This window comes from Nasonia vitripennis, chromosome 4 (genome assembly GCF_009193385.2).
Source record: "Nasonia vitripennis strain AsymCx chromosome 4, Nvit_psr_1.1, whole genome shotgun sequence".
Classification (NCBI taxonomy): Eukaryota; Metazoa; Arthropoda; class Insecta; order Hymenoptera; family Pteromalidae; genus Nasonia; species Nasonia vitripennis.
Window position 1 is genome coordinate 6007047 of NC_045760.1, and position 21202 is coordinate 6028248.

The window sequence follows — 21202 nt, forward strand, 5'->3', positions numbered from 1 at the left end:
CAAGCACTTTGCATGCGAAACGAGCCGCGGTCTCTCTCTCTCTCTATACCTGCGCGCTTTAGGCCTTGAAATTCGCAACGCGAGAGAGATGCTCTCTTTCTGCCCGTATACCCCTTGCGAGCTCGCTCTGATTTACGGCCGAAAGGGCAGCTCCCCGTTCAAAGGCTTGCCGGACACAACGCGTCTTCTTCGCTGTGCGTATACGCAAATTGCGAGATTCAAGGACGCTCTGGTTTCCTCACTTCCTCGCAAGGGGGTTCGACGACTCGGTAGCCGAGATACCTGACTCAGTTGCAAGTGCAGTGGCTTCGCGAATGGATCTTCATCTCCGAGCTGTTGGGAATTTTGAGAAGATTGGCTGGCATATATGGTAGGACGGCGTTTTGAGTGTGATAAGGGCTTGGCGGTGATGGGTCGAGGCGTCATGTTCAAGTGCTTAGATACGAGTCTTGGAAGTTTCAAGTGCGCATGTGACGAGTGAGGGCTACTCGACGGTCTTCGATAGCGGGTTTTCATGTGTCAAAATTCTAGTGATAAATATCGATGCGTGAAATGATTTCGTCGTTGAAATAAAATTATAGCGAATCGTAAGCCAGTTATTTCGTAAGCTCTTTCAAATTTATTGCCGCATAGAGGCATAAATCAAATTACTCCCTTTGTTGCATGCTGCAGGTTAGTTACGGGATGTCCGATGTATTGTATCGAGCAATAATTGCGATAAACGTGTGGCGATGGGATGAAGTCGTCAACAAAAATTACCTAAATTTCGCGTAGGTGCAGGATGAACAAATTTTGAAAAATTAAGAGTTACTCGCAACGAAAATCACGTATTCAATAAAAGCAAATTTTCAAGTCGGCGAGTGCAATTACGAACTGTGGGAAGGAAACAGTAGTAGCGAGTACTTAAAGAAAGTGGCGTTATGATTGCAGTATCCATAAAAACGAGCCGAGTGATCGATGCTCGTCATAATTTCCAAAGAGCAAACGCACATAAGAGGCCGAAATATGCAGCTAGTATCGGCGCAAGAACTGAATCGAGATATATAGGAAAATTAATACAGCTCATATTTTCACATAGCGAGCATGAATAGACTGTAATTTTGATTAACCGGCTTGACGCGTTTTAATCGTCCGAATTTTGCCCGCATTTCGCTCTAAGCCACTCGAAGTAATTTCACTTCGAGGACAATTTATTCATCGGCCAGAAACGTGAATAATTCGTTAATCTCGCGCTTTCCCAATGCGATCTCTCTTTCAAAATCAATCATCGATAGATTCACATCGCACACCTACGAAAAGTACCCAGCCCCAGAATCACTCTAAGCTCACTTCCATTCGAATCGTTCAATAAAGAATATAAAAAATCAACGAAACAAATCTCCTCAGCGCGTCATGGAGCGACGGATGCTGGAGCGAGCGCTCTCTCGGCTCCGAAATGGCGGCTGCCGCGCTCCGACGGCCGTCGGATCGCAGCAGCCGAGCGTCTCCTCGCCTACATCCCACTATAGTCGCGGAAAACGCTTTCGTTCGTCGAATCCGCCTGAAAAATTGATACATTTCAGCGGTCGTGGCTCGTTAAAACGACGGACGACGTTGCCAGCGGCCTACGTTTTCTATTAATAAACGCGTACGGGCGCGGCGCGCAACGTCTATTTTTGTCACACTTCACTCGAGAGCTAGAAGCAGCAGCAGCTTCTCTTTCAGCCGTACACACTTCGCTCTCTGTGTAACTACTCGAAAATTAATCACTTTGCTCTGTGTCCTACGCTCTAACGAGTTTCCCATTATTTATTTTCTATCTTTTGCATCAGAGCGATGTCCGGCTTTGAAAAGTAACTAACCCTCCGCGCGAGCGCCTTTCTCTGCTATACATACTAGGGTTTGTTTTCTTTTTACAATTAAATAAGATAAATTCGTAAAAATGCCGTCGCCAAAGAAACCCGTTCGCTCTTGGTAGAGGAGAAGATACGGCGCGAGAGCTGTGGGGTGGTAGCTTATATTCAGCGATCGAACCGCCGATAACTGATGCAACATTTATATATAGGCGCTCGAGCAAACGAGGTGTATGTCTTGTGCGTATTTTTGCTCGAGTTTTTTCAATTAAAACCGCACGGTCATTACTCGACCGGAATATTTTCCACGAGTATATAGCTATAAAAACCCTAACTTTTTTATCCATGCATACAACACACAGGTGTAATATAAAGAGCCTTTCTTTCCTCAAACCGCTCTCGCGCCGTAATAAGCATAGAACGCGAAGTAGAAAAATCAAGCGCAAAACGCCGCAGCGGAGAAGAGAACCTACCTCGCGCCATATGATCGAACAGCGTGGCTAGCACGACTGTTATAGTTTTACGCGGGCTTTTTGCAGCCGGGCGAGCAAAAAATCATCTCACATCACCGGCCGCGAGAAATGATGGTTCTATCAAGCGAGCGTTTTCATGATCCTTCGCGAACGAAGAATAACCATGTAGCTTAAAGAGCCTTCAAGACAGCCGCAATGACGACGACGAAATAAAAAAATCGCTCAAGCGATAGCACGCGCTTATTACACTTAAAGGCAATACACATCCCTTCGGTCGGCTCCGCGGATATTCGAGAGGCTCTCGGAAATTTCCATGCAGCCTTATCCTCTTTAAACTTTATTACAATCGATTACGATCGCGCGATATCTGCGAATTATCTCGTTCCGGTATTTTACATATAAACACCAGTATTAGAACAAAATCGTGATGCAGTCGTTTCGCGCCGATAAGTGTCCGCGCGTACGCAGGTGCAACGCTTTTTCAGAGTGAGAGAGAGAGAGAGAGAGAGAGAGAGAGAGAGAGAGAGATGCATACACGCAGGATGTGTGTAAGCGTCCACGAGTATAAAAATGACGAAACGCGCGAATAATCGCCGCGTCCAGGCTTTTACTTTGCGCGAGGCTGTAATCATTCGGATAACTCAATTTAGGACTCTCGCCTCTTTTGCGGTGCGCCGTAAGACACACTGCACAAAGAGGACGATGATGAGAGGTTGGAATAATAAAAGACGAGGAAATAATATAGAATAATATGGCGAAGCTTTTTACTTCAAAGCCGCGATTTTCTTCATTTTCCATAGCACATATCGCAGCGAATCCTTCGCGATCATAGACCCGCACACAGACGCTGGCTTTCAGATATACATCGCATGCGCGAGTTTTTTCCGGGCTTAAAAAATGTCCCCGCATTTATAAAGGCGCGCTGTGCGTGTGTTTCGACGAAACGGGCGTCGCGACGACGCTGTCGTCGAGCCCTGCGCGCGCGGCGTTATATACGAAAAGTGAAATATTCCCGTCGTATTTTCCTGGGCTCTTTCTCTCTCTCTCTCGCGAGCGCGAGGGACAAATGAGTCTTGTGCTAGTGTGACGAGCGCCGAAAATAGCGAGAATTCGGCCTTTTTTTCCTTCTCCTCGTCGTCCGTCGCCGGGCGTATCAATCGACGCGTTGAGTATATTCCTCGGCGCCGTGAGATATTTCTCGCGATTCGAGAGAGATTATACACAGGAGTGTATACAGGTGTAATTAATGTACAAAATCACTTAAGCAGCCCTGCACAAATGATAAATTTATAACGCAAGCTTTTCGAATATTTCTCATCCTGCTTGCGGACCCAGAATCTCGGTGGAAGGTAACAGCAGACGCTCAAACATCATCTTCGAAGCTATTAAAGCCCGGCCCGTCGCGGCTGCCGCTCTGCGCACGTAGCGCTCGCGTAACTGCCGATCTAAGTACGTACTAACTGCCGGTTATCGTCGTTACTCTCTCCGCAAGCGCGGTCGGCATTAATCATCGGGGAAATATCCCGCGCTCGCGCGTTTAGCTATCGACTATACAGTCGGTTCCTCTTGCGGAAACTCACGCGCAAACAGAAGTAAAAGCAAACGAGAGGAGAGAAAGAGAGAGAGAGAAGCGAATACTCGACAAGAGGAAGGAGAAGCAGCTGCTTCTTTTCGCTTGTTAAAACAGCGACACTTGAGAGATAGCAGGAGAAAAGGAGCAGCAGCAGCAGCAGCACCGGCAAAAGGAAGAGGATGAAAAGTTGCACGGCAGGTCGCGCTGGTACATGCAACATCGCGCGCTGCGCTGCAACATCGTCTCTCTCCCGACTGCTGCTGCTGCTGCTGCAATTTCGAGAGCGGGAAATAACAAGACACGGGAATAATACGTCCAGTGCGGGAGAGAGAATAAATAAAGACGAGTCCTCGGTATGTGCGTGGGTATCGGCAGTATGTGTAGCCTCTCGTGGATCCAGGAGCTGGTGATTGACAATGGCTCATTCGATTTCGAAATTCAACAGTCTTCCTCGGAAAAATCTCACCATCGGCTCTGAAAATCATTAACCGCCAGCTCGTACATCATAACACGGCATCACACACTTCTCGCCGGGATGATGGGAAAAAGCGTATATAGTAGTGGCTCAGGCAAGAAAATAAGTAGATTAAGCATCGCGCAGCCGAAAGAAAACGAAAAACCCATCCGACTCGCACACGTATACAGACGAATGAGAAAGGTGAGAGAGATCCACGTTGGTATAGGTAAAAGCCAGCAGCAGCAGCAGGAACGAAGATAGCGCAGCAGGTCCGCGGCGGGACCGGTCCGCCATAGCTGGATTCTGGTCTGGCCGCTATATACGGGGGAAGAGATGGATCATCCATCGCGGCAGCAATGAATCATGAGAGCACTATCCAGCCGCGCGTACGTATATATATATATATATATATATATATATATACATATATAAACGCGTGCACGAGAGAGAAACGTGTGTATATAGGCATATATATAGGGGAGATAGAATTCGAGAGAGGGAGGGAGGCAGCGAGAGGGAGGAAGTCCGCCCTTCCGGCGCTTTTCCATTTTTCAAAAATAAAACCGACCGCAGCCGCCGGAGCGCCCTCATTGTTTGGTTTGTCAGCCTGCTGATGCTGCTTCTTTTTTTCGCGCGAGTGTATAGATACGGAGCAGATGATGGGGTGGAAATTGCTGCGCGAAAGAAAACATCTCTCGATTCTGCGATATCTCATCGGGTCCGTGTGTATTTGTAGCCCTCCTCGATGCGTCATTTCGACGACTCTCTTTCTTACTCTGTATTATACACGGCACACGCGTGCGATGAGCGTTTGGGATTATCGGTCTACATGCGGGGGATGATTCGCTTTATTTCCGCAGAGCCAAGATGATGCCACTGTATAGTACGTAAGCTTGTAAATATTGAAACGGCGTGTCTCGGATTTTCCTCGCAGGCTCGACTGATGCTCTCGATTTATTTCGCTCGAAATGAATATTTGATGACGGGACTGTGCGCGTTATTGCCAAAATTTAGAAGCTATTTCGATCCATCTTTTCGGAAAATATCAAAGTTGAACGAGAAACTGCAGTTTGGATGAGTTTCGCGTATAATATGCATTATGAAAAAAAAGTCTGTCAAATTAACAAAAAAGAAGAGAGCGAGAGGAAAAATATATCCGAGCTACGTGAGAGAAAAGAAAAACAATGCACGTATGCGATGTAGCCCGTCACGGCATTGTACCCGTCCTCACGTCCCGCGCACAGAAGCTAACGACAAAATGGAGGGTGTCGCGCCGCTTGATGCGAAGGGAGCGAGAGCTGCGACGACGAATCATCGGACGTGATGGGAATGATGACGCGTTCGTCAAGCTTCACTCTTCTGGCGCACGCGGAGGGAGTAATTAACCCTTAGCATAGCGCTCATCATCTGAGCCAAGAAGACGCGGCCCCTCGTCACGCGAGATATACCTGTCGTCTCTTCATTAAAACTGCGCGACGAGAGCAATGAGTGAGTCGTTTAATTTTTACACTCTCTCACGACGCGGTGCTAAAAATAAATTACCCGTACGTAGTCTCTTTCAATTCGTCGAGAAGTTGGGTCTGAGCTGCCGAAGGAAAGTGCATATCGAGAGACAGAAGCACGCTTTCCTTTCTTCTTCGGTCGGCATGAGCTACCGGCGATAAATTTCGCCTCCCGTTGCACAGAAGCGGGTTCCGTGGAAGTACATTGCGAGGCCCAAGGTTAGGGCCCATTATAAAACCGGGGGCTGCCGCTGTGACCCAGTTTCGCGTAACGTCACTTCACACGCACCGAGACTGTCTAAGACAATGCGACTCCGAGCCATAAATCGCTCGAACGGAAACCGCGCACTGCAGCGAGAATCCATAGAGTCGGCTGCTTTCATCTCGGGAATTTCAGTTTAAGGCGTGCGTTCTATACTCTTCGATGCAAAAATTGATGGATAACTTTCCATTCGCTGCGCGTACGAGTTAATCGCGGAGCGATCTATCGCCCGGTGCTGATAAATAACGCGGCGATAAATAAGCAATGGTGAAAAGCTAATTAGCTTCTTTTAGCGGTCGCGCATAATTAGGCAAATTAGGGTCGCAGTAGACACAAAAACTGAGGCAATAAAGAAATTCCCCGCCATTAGTTTTCCATTCACTTGTTACTTGTGGATACTATACAGACCTCCCGGTGGTTTACGATGTTTTATGGGCCAAGGGTAGTAGCCGCGTATAGCTCTCGGCGTCGTGTCGGTTTATTGACTTTTTTCCTTCGATATTCCATTGTTTTCCAACCGAGACTCCCCTGTCCTCGCTGGTATACATAACCGCAAGCACATCACACAACATATCGGACCTAAGAACACACGTATATGTATATAGAATTCAATTCGTTCAGAACGCCCGATATGCGCGAACGTCCGAGCCAGAAAGATAAAGATTCCGCAGGGCGAGTGTCGAAAGGAAATGGGCGAAAATCAAGGTTGCATTTCGCGGCTCTCTCTCTCTCTCTCTCTCAGGGGGTAGCAGCAGCGTATAATGCCGGTAGAAAGAGCGAGTGGGAGAGAGCGTGAGCGCGAGCAATGAAAGCAAGCAAGCAAACGCAGCAGCAAGTGGCTCGTACGTCAGCCGGTGGCTCGTAAACGTCAGCGGTGCTGCTCGTAAACGTAAACGTGATGCTATAAGGGGATGTACCGCGGCGGCGCACCGCGCGAGAGAGCTGAGCGCGTAACACGTATAACGCGAACTGCTATTCCGCGTGTGCTGTAAGCTTCGAATCGTTGTATTATTGCAAGAGTCTTTTGCCAAAAGGCGTACGAAATTGAGTTGTACGCGCTATCGGCCGGTTCGCTGATAATTATAATTTACGCCGATGAGACGGCGATTAAGCGATCGTTAAGCTAATCGTATAATAGCAAAAAGCGCAACGAAACTATTTCCACCTATATACTGGATATTATAAATTATGCTCCGATTCACGAGCAAGAAAATCCGTGTATATCCAGTATCGCAAAAACTCGTATACAACACACACGTCCGAGCATAAATCAAATCCACGCATCCTGTATCGACAAAAGCGCGCGCGACTTTCGAAAATTTCAACGCCGCGAAGATAATCGTCGCATAATGAAATACTCGCTCTCCCTCCGCGCTCTCGCACAGGGGCGGCGGAACGAAAACAAAGCAGTTAATAAATTGTCGGGGCCGGAATGAGAGATTTAGGGGCAGAAAGAGAGAGAGAGCGCTGGTTGTGGCGGCGTATTATTGAATGGCATAAAGGAAGCGCCGGCAGAGCGAGAGAGAGAGAGAGAGAGAGAGAGAGAGAGGGAGAGAGAGAGAGAGAGAGAGAGGACCACGTGGGTTTCGGCTAGTGATTAAAGCCGCGCATCGCTGAATGCTGCCCTCTCTTTCGAGATAGTCGCTGATTCTGGGTATCAGAGGGGGGTACTTCCAAGCGCGGCAGAGGGACGCGGAGAGAACAACGGCGCTCTGTGTTTAATCATGTTGCCTGCCAGACTTGCCAAGGGACGAGAGACTCTGAGGGTCGGACGAGGACGACGTCGACGGAGAGGATTTGCATAGCACGAGAGAGAGAATGGGACGACGCGTCCGACGTCGTCTGAGATTGCCGGCGATATATTTGTTTGCCGGAGCTATTCGAGCTGCTGTAAATGAAATTTCCTTTCGTTTTCGAGGATCGACCCACGCGCCAAGATTAAATTGAATTTGGCAAAAAGCTTTCGATCCGCGGCGGTGGATCGTAAAATCGCTTCGGAAAAGGAAAAGAAGCGCGCGTAATGGATTGTTTTATTAAGATTTACATGATAATGAGGAATAAATTCGCTATCGCGATGTCGTGTTTCTTTTTTTTTTCGCAGCGAGGATAGTCGCTGCGCATAGAGTCATTTGTATTATTTAAATTATGTAAAGTTTATCTCGTGGATCTTTCTCCGGACCCTTCGTTCCGTATATGTCATAACAGAACGTCGAGAGCTGAGGATAAAGAAAAAAACTCGTTTCGCCGCCGAGGGATTCGAAGATAGGTGACTTAGATTTTTTGCGCACCATTAATTGTCGGACGATACAAAAAAAGTTTCGGTACAAGATAATCAAGACTTATGTAACGTTATTAATTTCAGTCGAAGGATGTGCGCGCTCGCAAAAAGCGTTATTGTTGTTCCTTTTATATTTACATTCGTAAACTCTCCTCTCGTTCCCTCGCTCGACATCTCAATTCCGCGCGATGAAAAGCCGCAATGATTCGCCACCCAGAAAGATGATTGCGCCGAACTCTTCTCTCTCTCTCTCTCTCTCTCTCTCTCTCTCTCTCTCTCTCTCTCTCTCTCTCTCTCCGCGCGCGCTGCAAGTACCGAAATTATGATAATGATTCCGAAAACGCTCTCAGTTAAGACATTAGACGGCGTGTATAATTTCGAGTCGAAAAGCAGGCGCGCGATCGCGTCTCTCGTGTTTATACATAAAAGCGAGCTCACCGCTCTTTCGGGATACGAAGCAAAGGCTTAATAAAAAGAGCAGCTCGTATTATGCAGATGCTTGCGAAATTGTACGCTTGCGCGCTCTTTCTCGCGAGTTATTACGTGCGCTCGCGCGCAATTTCGTTAATAAGCTAAGTGAGAGCCTATGGCGGTCTGCGAAGCGCGCTGCACCGGCGGAGAATCGAAAACGACGCCTATGGGACAGTAATTTGATGCGGCCATTTTTGTGGTACGCTCTTCCTTCGCCTGTGCGGTATTTTTCTGCGCGAGCGAGTTTTGCGATCTATTGTTAATAAAGTTATTAGCGTTAATTTGATATTAAGACGAGGGCTACTCGTTTTTAATAAATATTCATACACACCCCGTAACCACGATGAGATCTGACGTTTCCCCCACTGAAAAAACCTCGTGTACGAGGATCTAAAACAGCCTTGCACGTATAAATCGAGAGCCCAGCTAATTAAATTTTATTCACTTATTTGCATAAATTACCCGCTCCTTATACAGTAATTTACACGGCGAGCATTATCGCGCGCGAGTTAGAAGGGCATTCGGCGAAGCGAACAGCTCGTTACCGCGTAATAGTGCGCCGATCCGCACAAATGAACTGTTAAATTAAAACGTTTCAGCTGCTGGCTTTGCTTCCAGAGAAGCAATCCAATCGGCGAGTCAATCACCTTCTCTCTCTCTCTCTCTCTCTCTCTCTCTCTCTCTCTCTCTGCGCAAAAAGAACACGCGAAAAAAATGGCCCTCTCGCTCGAAACACGTTTTTCGCGCGAGGTTAAAGAGTGTGTAGGTGTGTGTATACCGGGTCCAAAAGCGCGAGATAATGATCCAGCGACGGCAAATTACAGGACCGTATAAATGAATAGTTTATACGGGCGGCGAAAATGAGTAGGTTAAAGCCATCGCGAGCTCCGATCGTCTCTCTCCTCCTCCTTCTGGCTTTCTCATACACGGCGCAATTATAATCGCGCGAAGAGAGTACGATGAGGCGTAAACGAAAGCTGCGCAGTTGATTGTGCGCGGCTAGCCGCACGGCCGTGTTATTTATCTCTCTCGTGGCTGTGAAAAAGCCGTAATTGACATCGTATATCGAATCTATTAACGGTCGCGCGCTGTAGTAGTCGAGATACGTGTATGATACAATAAAAAGACGAGGGAGTGGTGTGCGCAATTGATAAGCGCGATATTTTACACAGGAAGTCGCGGTATTTATTTTTACCATTACACAGACCCGAGCTAGCGCTAGAGATAAAAAGCCTCTGGTTTGTATATCGAAGCGTAGTCCGCGGCTAGTTTCATATAAATGGATATATATATATATATATATATATATATATATATATATATATATATATATATATATATAATTTCGCAACTGCATCAATGGAAAAATCAATCTCGAAGGAATCCCAATAAATCCAGCACTCCTCGATTTTTCAAGCGACGCCGCTGCGGAAAAACGCCGCGTGATGTCTCGCGTCGCGCGTGCAAGATCGATTATGGCCAAGGCGCTCACGCGTCTAAATAACGAGCAGTGCACGCATCGCGCTTTGTTGGCATGCGACGACTCTCCTGCTGATGCTTGATGGACGTAGCGGGTGGCTCGGCGTGTGTAATATGTGGCCCGCAATCAAGTCGAATTCTCGGAGCAACGGCTGACGTGTCGCTCATGATGGAGACCCTCGCGCGCCTCGGCCATCGATCTTTCGCTCGCGCTGCTTCTTAACGAACGGCAAAATCGTTGTGTGCGGGTATATGCAGTGTGCTGTTTTTCTCTCTCTCTCTCTCTCTCTCTCTCTCTCTCTCTCTCTCTCTCGCGCGCGCGCGCGAGCGCGTGTGATTAGCCGGATGAAAAATCGACTTTGGCTAAAGGAGAGGAGTTCGGTGGATGAATGTGACGCCTGTTCTCTCTCGAGTGGGCCGGGGTCATTGTTTACCGGTAGATTCGAAGAAACCGAAAATATTTTCGCTTCTGCCGTGTCGCCGGCGGTGTGGTAATAGGACGATGATGCATGGTTCCTTTGCTTAAACATTGTACAAGAAAATTGAGTATTAAAACCGGTATGTCGTAGGGAGGGAGGAGAACGCAATTTGAAAATTCCTCGGGAAGAGCCCGGGCAAAACATAATAATCGCAAAGCGGAAAAGAAATTCACGCGGGGAAATTATGAGTGGATCGTGATAGTCGACTCCCCCGTCTCGGAAGCCGCGCGTTCGCACAAAAGCGAGGAATATTCTCAAAGAAGAAGAAGAGGAAGAGACAGATAAGAGAGGTGCAGAGGTCGCGCTCGGTGCACAGTATCTGCCAGAGAGCACAGGGCGAGAGAGAGAGAGAGAGAGAGAGCTGATGGATGACAAATGGCTCCTCCACGACGCGTCACTCCGGTGCAGGGGCTCCTCCTATACGTGATCGAGCTCGGGAGGAGGGGACCCGGTAGAGAGAGAGAGAGAGAGAGAGAGAGAGAGAGAGAGAGAGAGAAGATAAAGTGGGACGTCTGATCCTCCGCCGTCGGAGAGCAAAAAGATCTCTTTCTCTCTCTCTCTCTCTCTCTCTCTCTCTCTCTCTCGCTTGCTCGCTCACTCGCGTCCCGGGAGACGGAAGCTGGGAACGAGAAAAACTCAGAGCCCTCCCCTCGCCCGCGCGTGCGAACTCTGAAGGAGAAGCTCGTCTCTGCCGGCTTTTTCTTTCCCTCTCGCTCGCCACCCCCGAGAGGAGCAGAGTCTCCGGATTCTTCATCCGGCTAGACCTCGGTGCGGAAAGTTCCGAAGGAATATGGCGTTTTCATGCTTTTGAAATATTCATTATTGTATGATGTTATCCTATACGCGACGGTGGTGTCGTTTTCGAAAAGGTGTGTATTCAAAGATTGAATTCAGCCGCGCGATCCGAATTAAAAAATGATCGTACCGCTATTAAGCTCGTATAACGGTACTCCGCAACGCCGCATTAATCTTCGATCAGCTGAGTTGCGCGGCCCGCGGCGACTTTCGTTGTATCTGCGCTCATTGTCCGCGCTTTCATAAATTTTATCCCTCTCCCAGCGCGTTATCGCCGATAGTAATAGCACTTCCTAATTCTTCGCCGACAAACGGTGTTACGTAAATTCCGGAGCAGCGTATAAATACCGATCGCGCTCTCTCTCTCTCTCTCTCTCTCTCTCTCTCTCTCTCTCTCTCTCTCTCTCTCAGGAGGATCACGGAGGCATAACGCGCTCGAAGAAAAAGAAACGGACGAGGAGATCCGTTAATGAGTCGAGGTGAATAAGGAGATCTACAAGCTTTCGTTGCGAATAAATCCCATGAAAATCAAATCTCGACTTCTTGCATCACACAAAATGGAATGAAAGAAAGCACCACGTCTGCCGCACGTAATCGCGCATCTGCGCGCATAACACTTTCCGCGAAGCAAATTTACTCTCTCGAACGCCGCCGCATACGGGCATCCACACAGGCTCACCTGCAGCTCGCCTCCTCCCGCGGCCGGACAGAGCGAGCGAGTCTCGATCCTCCTTCGGATTGGACGCTCATGAGTCGGATGTGAAAGGCTCTCTCGCGCGCTCGCGACGAGATAAGTCTCATAAGTAGGCGGCGCACGATACGGGCGATGGCCACAAATCCACGGATAAGCCCCGCGGGCGCTTCGCTCTCCTGCGCCTCTTTTTCCTCTCTTTTCTCTCTCTCTCTCTCTCTCTCTCTCTCTCTCTCTCTCTCTCTCTCTCTCTCTCTCTCTCTCTCTCTCTCTGTACAAGGCGCGCCTAGAAAGACCACACGAGCTATACACAGAAATCCCGCGCACGTTCTGCTGATCAAAACGTCGTCATTACAAACGAGCCGACGATCTCCTGGCTTGTATATATATTGCTTGTTACGCAGATATTGCCTCCTGGCTTCTGCGACCTTCCTCAATGTCGAACGACGACAGTGCGCGGAATGAAAGCTCCGGGCGAAAAGCTTTCTTTAATGATCGCTCGGCTTCGGCTTCGTTATATGTGCGCGCGAGGATAATAGGCGAGAGACAGGGAAAATGATTTGTGCGAGCTCTCGTGAATGTTTTTCTATTCTTTGTTGTTCGCGTATGGAGCTATTTTCGGAGAGGCGAGTGACCGATCGGCTGATCCGAGGGAACAAACGATCTCCTACGCGCCTGTCTGTGTGGATTAATGAAATATCGGCTAGTATTGATAGAACGCGCTTTCGAGCATTTGTTACTGCGACGGCTTTTCTCTGCAGTGTATAACGGCTCTTTGATTAGAAACAAGCTTGTTCTGTCACCTGCTGGAATATGGGAGGATGCTTTTTTCAACGGCTGATTGCCGGCGATTAGTTTCGCGCTGTCTTTCGTTTAATTACGCCGCAGTGCGATCCATTAGAATCGTTGAGAAATAAGAAACAGCGTCGCGTGTAATGACAAAGCTTGATTTTTCCTTCGAAAGGCTCGCTTATCCCGACCCCTCACGCAAAGCCTCGAGATATCCGTCGAACGTGATGCGGGACTCGTAGAACTTCTTTCGAGGAATTATCGGGAGCCCGAATCTCCGTGCTCGGGCTTTGTAAAAGTATCATCGATTTGTCACGAAGTGAGTTTTTATTTTATCGATGCCGCGGCTTGATAAGCTCTCTCTCTCTCTCTCTCTCTCTCTCTCTCTCTCTCTCTCTCTCGAAAATGCCTTAATCATTTACATTTTCGGCGCATTTGTCAGAGCGAGGCTCATCCTCCACGCGGTGGCGTCTGTTCGTTCGATCTTTTCGCAAACAAGCCGAGAGCGACCCCCACGCGCTTTCCGTGATGAGAATTAAAGTGTAACATTCTTTCTTTTCGCAGCCGCGATCAAAATGAGAAAAGAGGGGGCGCAGATGCGCCTCGGAAACGTAGCGACGGCCACTATCGACATCAGCGACAGAGACGAAGAACCGTGAAACCCGGAAAAAGCAATACTGTACAGAGAGCCAGCGGACGATGGCGGCTGCTGCTGCAAGTAGGAAAAAGACGAGCGCTATATAGGTCCCCGATGTTTTTCCCGCGCAGACAGCGAGAGAGAGAGAGAGCACAATGATGTCCGAAAAAAAGGTCGCCTCGGCGCGAGAGTAGCGAATCCCAGCGAGCAGAGCGAATCCGCGCGTAGGGGGAGTTTCCCGAGGCCGTCATTAATAAAAGTGTCAATGGTGTCAGTGGACTAATGTCGGCAGTCACTCCGCCGCCGCTGCTGCTGCTGCCCCCGAACGAAAGAGAAGAGTGGGATATTCCACCCTCTTTGTTCTTGCTGCGCTGCGAAAGACGTCGCGCTGCAGTATAGGGCGCCGCGGCGGCCCCCTGAGCCCCCGGAATTGCTTTGGCTCTCGGAGTGTGTACGTGTATGCGTGTATAAGGAGTGACACGATGAGAGAAGAGAGAAGGGAATTTTCGGCGATTATTGCGGGAAATTACGGAGGCTTGTCACGGCGGCGTGATTCGATGCGGATTCCTCCGCGGTATTACATTGACCGACGAATGGATTCGTCTTCTTCTTTGGAAAATTTTAATAATTCGAACACTACGGGTAAACTCATCAAGCTAGCAAAACGCGCGATGCACCAGAGCTCGAGGCGGCTAAAACTAGCTCTCTTTTTTATATAGCGCACAGGGCTGTGGGGCGCGCTTCGCTCGAAGGAGGAATATCTAATAAGAGCTGCCGAGGCACATCCATCCGACGCCGCTCTCACCCGGGGGCTGTCACCGTAGGCGTCGGGCTGAAGCTAGAGCTGATTTACATAGTAATAATATCGAGGCGCTTGTAGTAGTCGTAGTCTCCGCGGGGCTCGGCCTCACCCTCTGTATATGTATTGAGCTGATCTTTATTTCATAGGCTCGAGACGCCTCTTCCGCGAGTATTTGTCTTCGCTACGGTCGATACGTCATACGACGCGTGTGTCGTTTCTTTCATTCGCACAAGGCTGTGGAATGCCGGAATTATCGATGCAGCTTGGAATTTCAGGAATCTCGGACTCGTATAACTGAGGCGATAATCGAAGATTCGAGGGATAAGAGCTCAAAGTCGGCGGACTATAACGAAGTTTCAAAGAAGAGCCTGAGGCGAAGCGCTCGTTTTGAAGATAAACAAAAATTTCGCACGAAAAATACGCTTCAAACCTGCTCACGATACAGGCTTGCATTAATTAGAAGCCAATAAGAACGAGATCAACTCGTCTCTCCCACGACAGCAATAAAGCACTCCTCCGGATGAAAAATCAACAAGGTTGATTAGAATGTCAAGCGACCGCGCTCGTTTCATCATCGCAGCCGGGCCGCCATCGCTCTTCTCGCATAATAATCGCGGGCAAACAATGAGAAAAGGGTTGCGCTGCGGCCGGACACCGATTAAGGGGTGGCTCGAAAAGTAGCGTTTTTGACGTCTTGCTTTGCTTTAATTAACGAGATTCCCGCTCTCGATCGAGGGAGTGGGCGCATGTCCGCGTGCGACAAGACCTTCCAGCTTATGTCGACTCCAAGGCGCAGCTTTGTTGCTTCTCTCATCTGGCAGTCCCGATGTTGCCATTTATAAGACCATTGTGCGCGCGCGCGTTTTCCTAGTAAAATGCGCAACCGCTCTCGACTGCGCTCAGCGCGAGATCTAATTTTAGGAATTATCGCCTTGGAATTTCAGCTGCGAGAGTGTATACGCGCAGCGCGTTGATTAAAGTTTAATGGATTGCAAAAATGATACGACAAAAAAAGAGCTGCTCCTACATGGCGCCAGCGGCCACAATAGGCGGTATATTCTATTTGCAGCCGATTATATAGCCCAACGTCGCGGGCGAATCTCCTCTCTCTCTCTCTCTCTCTCTCTCTCTCTCTCTCTCTCTCTCTCTCTCTCTCTCTCTCTGCCGGCGCGGCGCGCACTGCTTCCCTTGCCGCCGCGCCAGAAGAAGACTATACTCGTCCATAAATCAAGCAAGAAGAAACTTGCGTCGCGTGCCCGCTTGATAAAGCGACATTTTCGCGGCAGTTTCTTTGTTTACGGTAGCCTGCCGCCAGCCCGAGAAGAAAGAGCGTCATCGCTACCGTACATCCGCAACTCTCTCTCCCTCTCTTTCTCTCCATATGTCAGAGAGAGAGAGAGAGAGAGAGAGGCCGTCGCGACTAAGCTCTCTGCGCCGATTTTCCCCGTACGTAGAGGCCAACTTGCGGAAGACGGAATTTTGCGCGTGCGACGACGTGAGATTAATGTCCTCGGACTCTGAAATCCTGGAAAATAAATAGCGAGGGACCTCGTGCGTGAGCAGTGTGTGTGTGGCTCTCCCAGGAGTACGACTCGGACCGGCCGAAATTCGAGGATGAGGTGATTATCGCATACGCGCGACGTCCGCTGCGGATTGAGCTGTTTTCCGAAGACGCGACCGCCGCTGTCCCCCGAGAGAGGAGATCGCGAGAGATTGGCTGAAATCAAAAATAAGTGGAAAATGAGAAGGATAGCTCTGGTGTGTATAGTCGTCGGTTCCGTCTACTCGGCTGCGCGCAGAGTTGTTGATGGGATGTGCTTCGGAGCGGTGCTTCGGCTGATAGCTACAGTTGTCGGAGTGATCAATTTAACGATTATGAGCATTGTTTAACAGAACTGCCAGTCGATACGTCTTCTGCGCCGATGAATCGGGACTTTTTACACCGCCGTTTTACCATACTTCTACTTCGTGCGCTTAGGAATAATGGCCGAATTTTATAGCTTCTCGCTCTTCGCAACTTCCTAACTATTATACACGCGAGAGCTATTCAAAAATAGACTGACAAATGTCTTCATCGATTACATGAATAACTAATCACCCCTCATGTACGCGCGCAAAAGAAAAGTTACAGCGATGGTCAGACATCCTTCAATTTTAGGCCGTTTACCTCCGAGGCTCTCACACGCCGGCGTCGCGCGCATCTCAAATATTTATCCGCTTGCGCGAGCGCGATGAAGTGCTTATACTCGTCCCTCTCTCAAACCCGATTTACATGCGATCTGGGCGTGCGTGAGTAGCTTGAATATATGCAGCGCGCGAATCTCGCCATTACACCGACTATACTCTCTCGTCGAGAGCAGCGAATTATATCAACCGTCGAGTAGCAGCAGCAGCAGCAGCAAGCACACGCTCTAATTGTTGCGTCGTTTGCATAATGCCCGGCTCTGTCTGCAGTGTAACTGCACGTTTGCGTCTCCCTCTCGTTTTCTCCTTCGTCGGCCGGTCTTCTTTTCGAGATTCTTCGACCTTTTAGCTCGAACCCGTCGGAGATTAATCGCTAATTCTCGCTCTGAGGCCGCGACCAGTTGCTTAGAATTGCGCGCGGAAAGATCAAGCCTATTACGAGTAAGAGAGAGGGAAAACGGGCTATTAGGACGTCTCGCGGACGATGATGATGGATGGCGCTACTCAGTATTGATTTTGCAAGCTGATTTCCGCGCATAATTTTGCATGCCGATGAGCTCGGCTTTTCGACAGAAGTCTCTATTCACGAGTGCGATAATCTCCCGCTTAACAATCGCCCGAGCGCTTTGCATTACTCCAACGGTCTCTCCTCCGCAAACGTCTCTCTTCGCCCCTACCGCTACCGAAATCGCGTTAAAAGGTCCTCTGCGCTTAAAAAAAACAACGCGCAAAAAATTCGCGCGCGGGCGGCTCCCGGCGACGAGGAAAAAGACACAGAGGGCTGCGCAGCAGCATACAGCGCGGGGAAAACAAGAGCAACGAAAAGAAAAACAGAGGGACTAGAGCTGCGCGAGGGAGAAGGAAAAAAGGAGAAAAGAGCGAGAGCAACTAATATTAATAACGTGGCAAAGTAAAAAATGTTTACTCTGCGCCGGAGCTGATATGAGGTCCGTGGAAGCATGGCAGCGCTGCCCGGCTTGATTGATCGTCCGTCTCTCCGGCCTCGGCTCTCCCCCTTCTCCCGCTCTCTCTCCTTCCCGTCCCTTCGTATACGTGTGTGTGTGTGTGTGTATGCGTGCGAGCGTCCATGGATATTGCCGTATACACCGAGGCACATCCCCCATGTCGCTGCAGCCCGTGTGTATTTTTCTCTCCGTTGCCCCGCCGCGTGTCGCCTCGAATCAAATCTCTCGCTGCTGCTGCGACGGATGAAGAATGCCCCGACTGATGTTTTTCCGCTTGGAATTTCTTAAAGAAACGCGGCTGCTGCTGTTGCCGAGCAAGCGTGATGTTTGACGTGCCGTGCATGCGTGAGCTGCGGCGGGGCTGTGTGTTTGCGAGAGGGAAACGATCGATCCGGGATAGACAGCTTGAATAATAAGGGAGCACAGTTTAACGTGCTTTCGATGCGACGCGTTTGGAATTTTATTTTACTGTTAGAATTTTTTGAAAATTATATGTTTAACAAACACCCTCGAGTCGACGGCAAATTTTAAGAGTGGTTTCTTTTCGATAAACGGAGTTAGAGTTCCACACAGAGAATCCATTGTATTAACCCTGAACAGGCGCATTCAAAACTCGTAACAAGATCTTTCCTCGGGTATACAACGCATAGTGCGCCATGATTTATCGCGGCTGAACCGAATTATTGTGTACCGAGCCGGCATTTTCTGTAAACCACTAAACACGTCATAAAGCTTAAACCATATACTAAGAACTGTTCATTTCTGTTTCAGAATTTCGTCCCGTCTCTCTATCCAGCAACACAGCTTCGTCGTCCGGCGTAATCCGGACGAAATTAAAGCCGACGCGTGGGGGGGGGGGGGCAAGATACTAACGAGTAAATACTCGAGTCTCCTCTCTCGCGAAGCCTCGGGAAAAATCTGTCGGACTCGCGAGCGAGCTACACACGACAACGGACTCTCATCCTTGCCGAAGGCTGATTAATGGCACCAAACGAATGAAAAAAAAAAGATTCGAAAGCCAAGAGCGCGAGATGAACACCTACGAGATGAGGTACGAGAGAGAGAGCTGCTATGCAGCTGCTTAAAGGAACTGTATTAACCGCGCGAGTCGCGGCCGCCGCTCGCTGCACGATTAGTATATTGTCAAGGCGCGAGGCGATTTATGAGCCCGTGCGAGCGAGCCGTGTTCTCCAATGCGAGCTTGTATGTGTGTGTGTGTTCGTACATGTGTGCTGGAGGTTTTTAAACGAGCGAGGGAAAAAGGAGTAGGAAGGCGTATTGATTCGGATGAAAAACCGTGTTACGAAAGCTTGTTAAGACACTGAAAAATCGGCGCGTGGAAGGTTTCTCAAATTCTTCTCGTTTCCCTTTTTTTTCTCTCTTTCTCTCTCGCGTGAAGTTCGTGGAGATTTTATCGTGAAATGCTAAAAATTCCGTACAATTAATCTATGGATCTTACGAAACTGTGCTTCACGCGTAATGGATCGCTTTTAATCGGATTTCAGAACTGTACTAATGTTAGAAACTGTGCGAATCATTTTTTTACTCGTTCCGAGACCACAGTCTTCGCACAGCTGCAATCGGTTACAGAGAGAACACAAGAAGAACGTTAAACTTTTCTCCCGCGATTTGCATAAGCGTACGTTATCATTACAATTTTATAAAGCACTTTCCAAAGAACAGCTGCCGCGGTCGCGAGTAGATAACAATAATTACGAACGAATTCCACAAGGTACACTCAAAAAATTAAATAAAATACTTCCCGCTCGACGCAGGCGTGCGTACCATAACTTTCCGGCCAGTTAGCCATGCACCGGCGCTGCAGCGACTGCAAAACTGTCAAAAATAAGCAGCCCCGCGCTATATAGCTGCTCGCAGCGAGTAAATTGCACAAGTCGAGCGGTGTGTAGCTAATAAGCCCCGAGTGCGAAAGCCATATTAAATAATAACAGGAATCCGCGCTCGCGCAGGCTATATACTCGCGCTTCCAGCGTCGCGTTATAAAAGCCATAAGAAGAAATTTCCGAGTGTAGGGCTCTCTCTATTGCATCGAGAGCCGCCGACACGCGAAGCTCGTTTCCCTCTTCCCTCTCTCTTATTCTCTCGATAAGTCGATCAATATGCAAATAAACGCTCGAGCTGCTCTGCGAAATTCACGGATCGACAGGAAGGAGCCGTATTATACGTTGCGCGCACAGCTACACACACACACACACACTCATGCAGAGCTCAAATTATGTTATCTCCTTACGCATCGAGTGAGCGCGCGACGCTGCGCACGGCAAAACTGATTGCAGGCCCAGATTTATGGCGTGTTCATTAAGAAAGCCGTGCGCGCGTTTATGCCCGGTAGAAGAAGAAGTCTGTATAGAGTGATTATGCACGGAATATAAGCTGGCCCTGTCGATCGCGCGCGGCGCGTCCTTTAATTGCATTATCTCGCTCGCTCGCAACTTTCTCGCCCTTTTCTTGTTAATCGGACTGTTATTATAGCCGGTGAGCACGCGCTGCCCGCGAGTAGCGCCCTTTAATTCGCCGCTGCTCTGTGGCGGTTTATGCACTTGCGAATTTCCGGCGAAGCGGAGAACCCGCCGCGAGATGTACTTATATGCTTACGCGCGGTATTTTCGTGCGTACGGCAGCTTTCCGCTGAAAATATATTGGTGTGCGTAGTGCGCACGAAGAAGCGAGAGAGAAAGAGCCGATCGTTATCGCCTTTTTACGCGTTTCTTAATTAAGATGTCAAATTCGCAGCTGAAGTTAAAATGCGCGTAATGTTGATGTGCTGTTTTTTTATATCTGTCGTTCGTGTGTAGGATGTGGAGCACGACAGTCGTGAGAGTAATATTTCGCGTGGCAGCTGCTAACGACGAGTGATATAAATTTTAATTAAAATTCAAATTGAAAGGGAGGAATCGATGCGAGGAGAGTGCGGAAGGTGCTGTTCGAATTTGACTCGAATTACGAGTAAGCAACGAGTCTATAAAAATACTATGTGATATCCTTAAAGTTCCGTGTAATAATAATGAAATTCGATGAATATAACCGATATATTTTTGCTCATTACAAGCGACGACCAAGCATTCAATTTCAGCAGCGCTACCTGCAGCAGCCGATCGATATAGCGCGTAGAGATTTATGACGAGTCGTAAATTTAGCGCGATCAAAGTGTGATTTTGTAAATTGCGTCGAGCACCGCAGAAGCGAACGCGCGGCGGTAATGTCGAAATCCGTGTGCCGTCGGCATCGGCTCAGAATTCCGTTGAGCGGCGCGCGCGGCTGCAGAGCACACACGGCGAGCGATTAAACTGTTTCTGCCCTGGTAATTGGAGCTTTGCTCTTTTTTGGCTGTGTGCTTCAAAAATTTGATTGTTTTCGTTGTACTTGAAATTGTGATTTTTTATGTGATTTATGTAGTGTACTCGTGGAGTACGAGACTCTGTGGTATAATATAAATATTTTTGAATAAAGTTGGAAAGTTATCGTCTCTTTTTTTCAAAACTTCAATTTTGTAATAAATTATGAAGCCTTCC

The 21202-nt window shown here is 48.6% G+C and overlaps 1 long non-coding RNA gene across 1 annotated transcript; it reads left to right on the top strand.

Annotated features, from left to right (window-relative positions):
- The first annotated feature begins 289 nt into the window (after window positions 1-289).
- LOC107981078 lies at window positions 290-21147 on the top strand. The gene is made up of 2 exons (XR_004227480.2): window positions 290-370; window positions 18441-21147. It is a non-coding gene; the product is annotated as an uncharacterized LOC107981078 (long non-coding RNA).
- The last annotated feature ends 55 nt before the right edge of the window (window positions 21148-21202 follow it).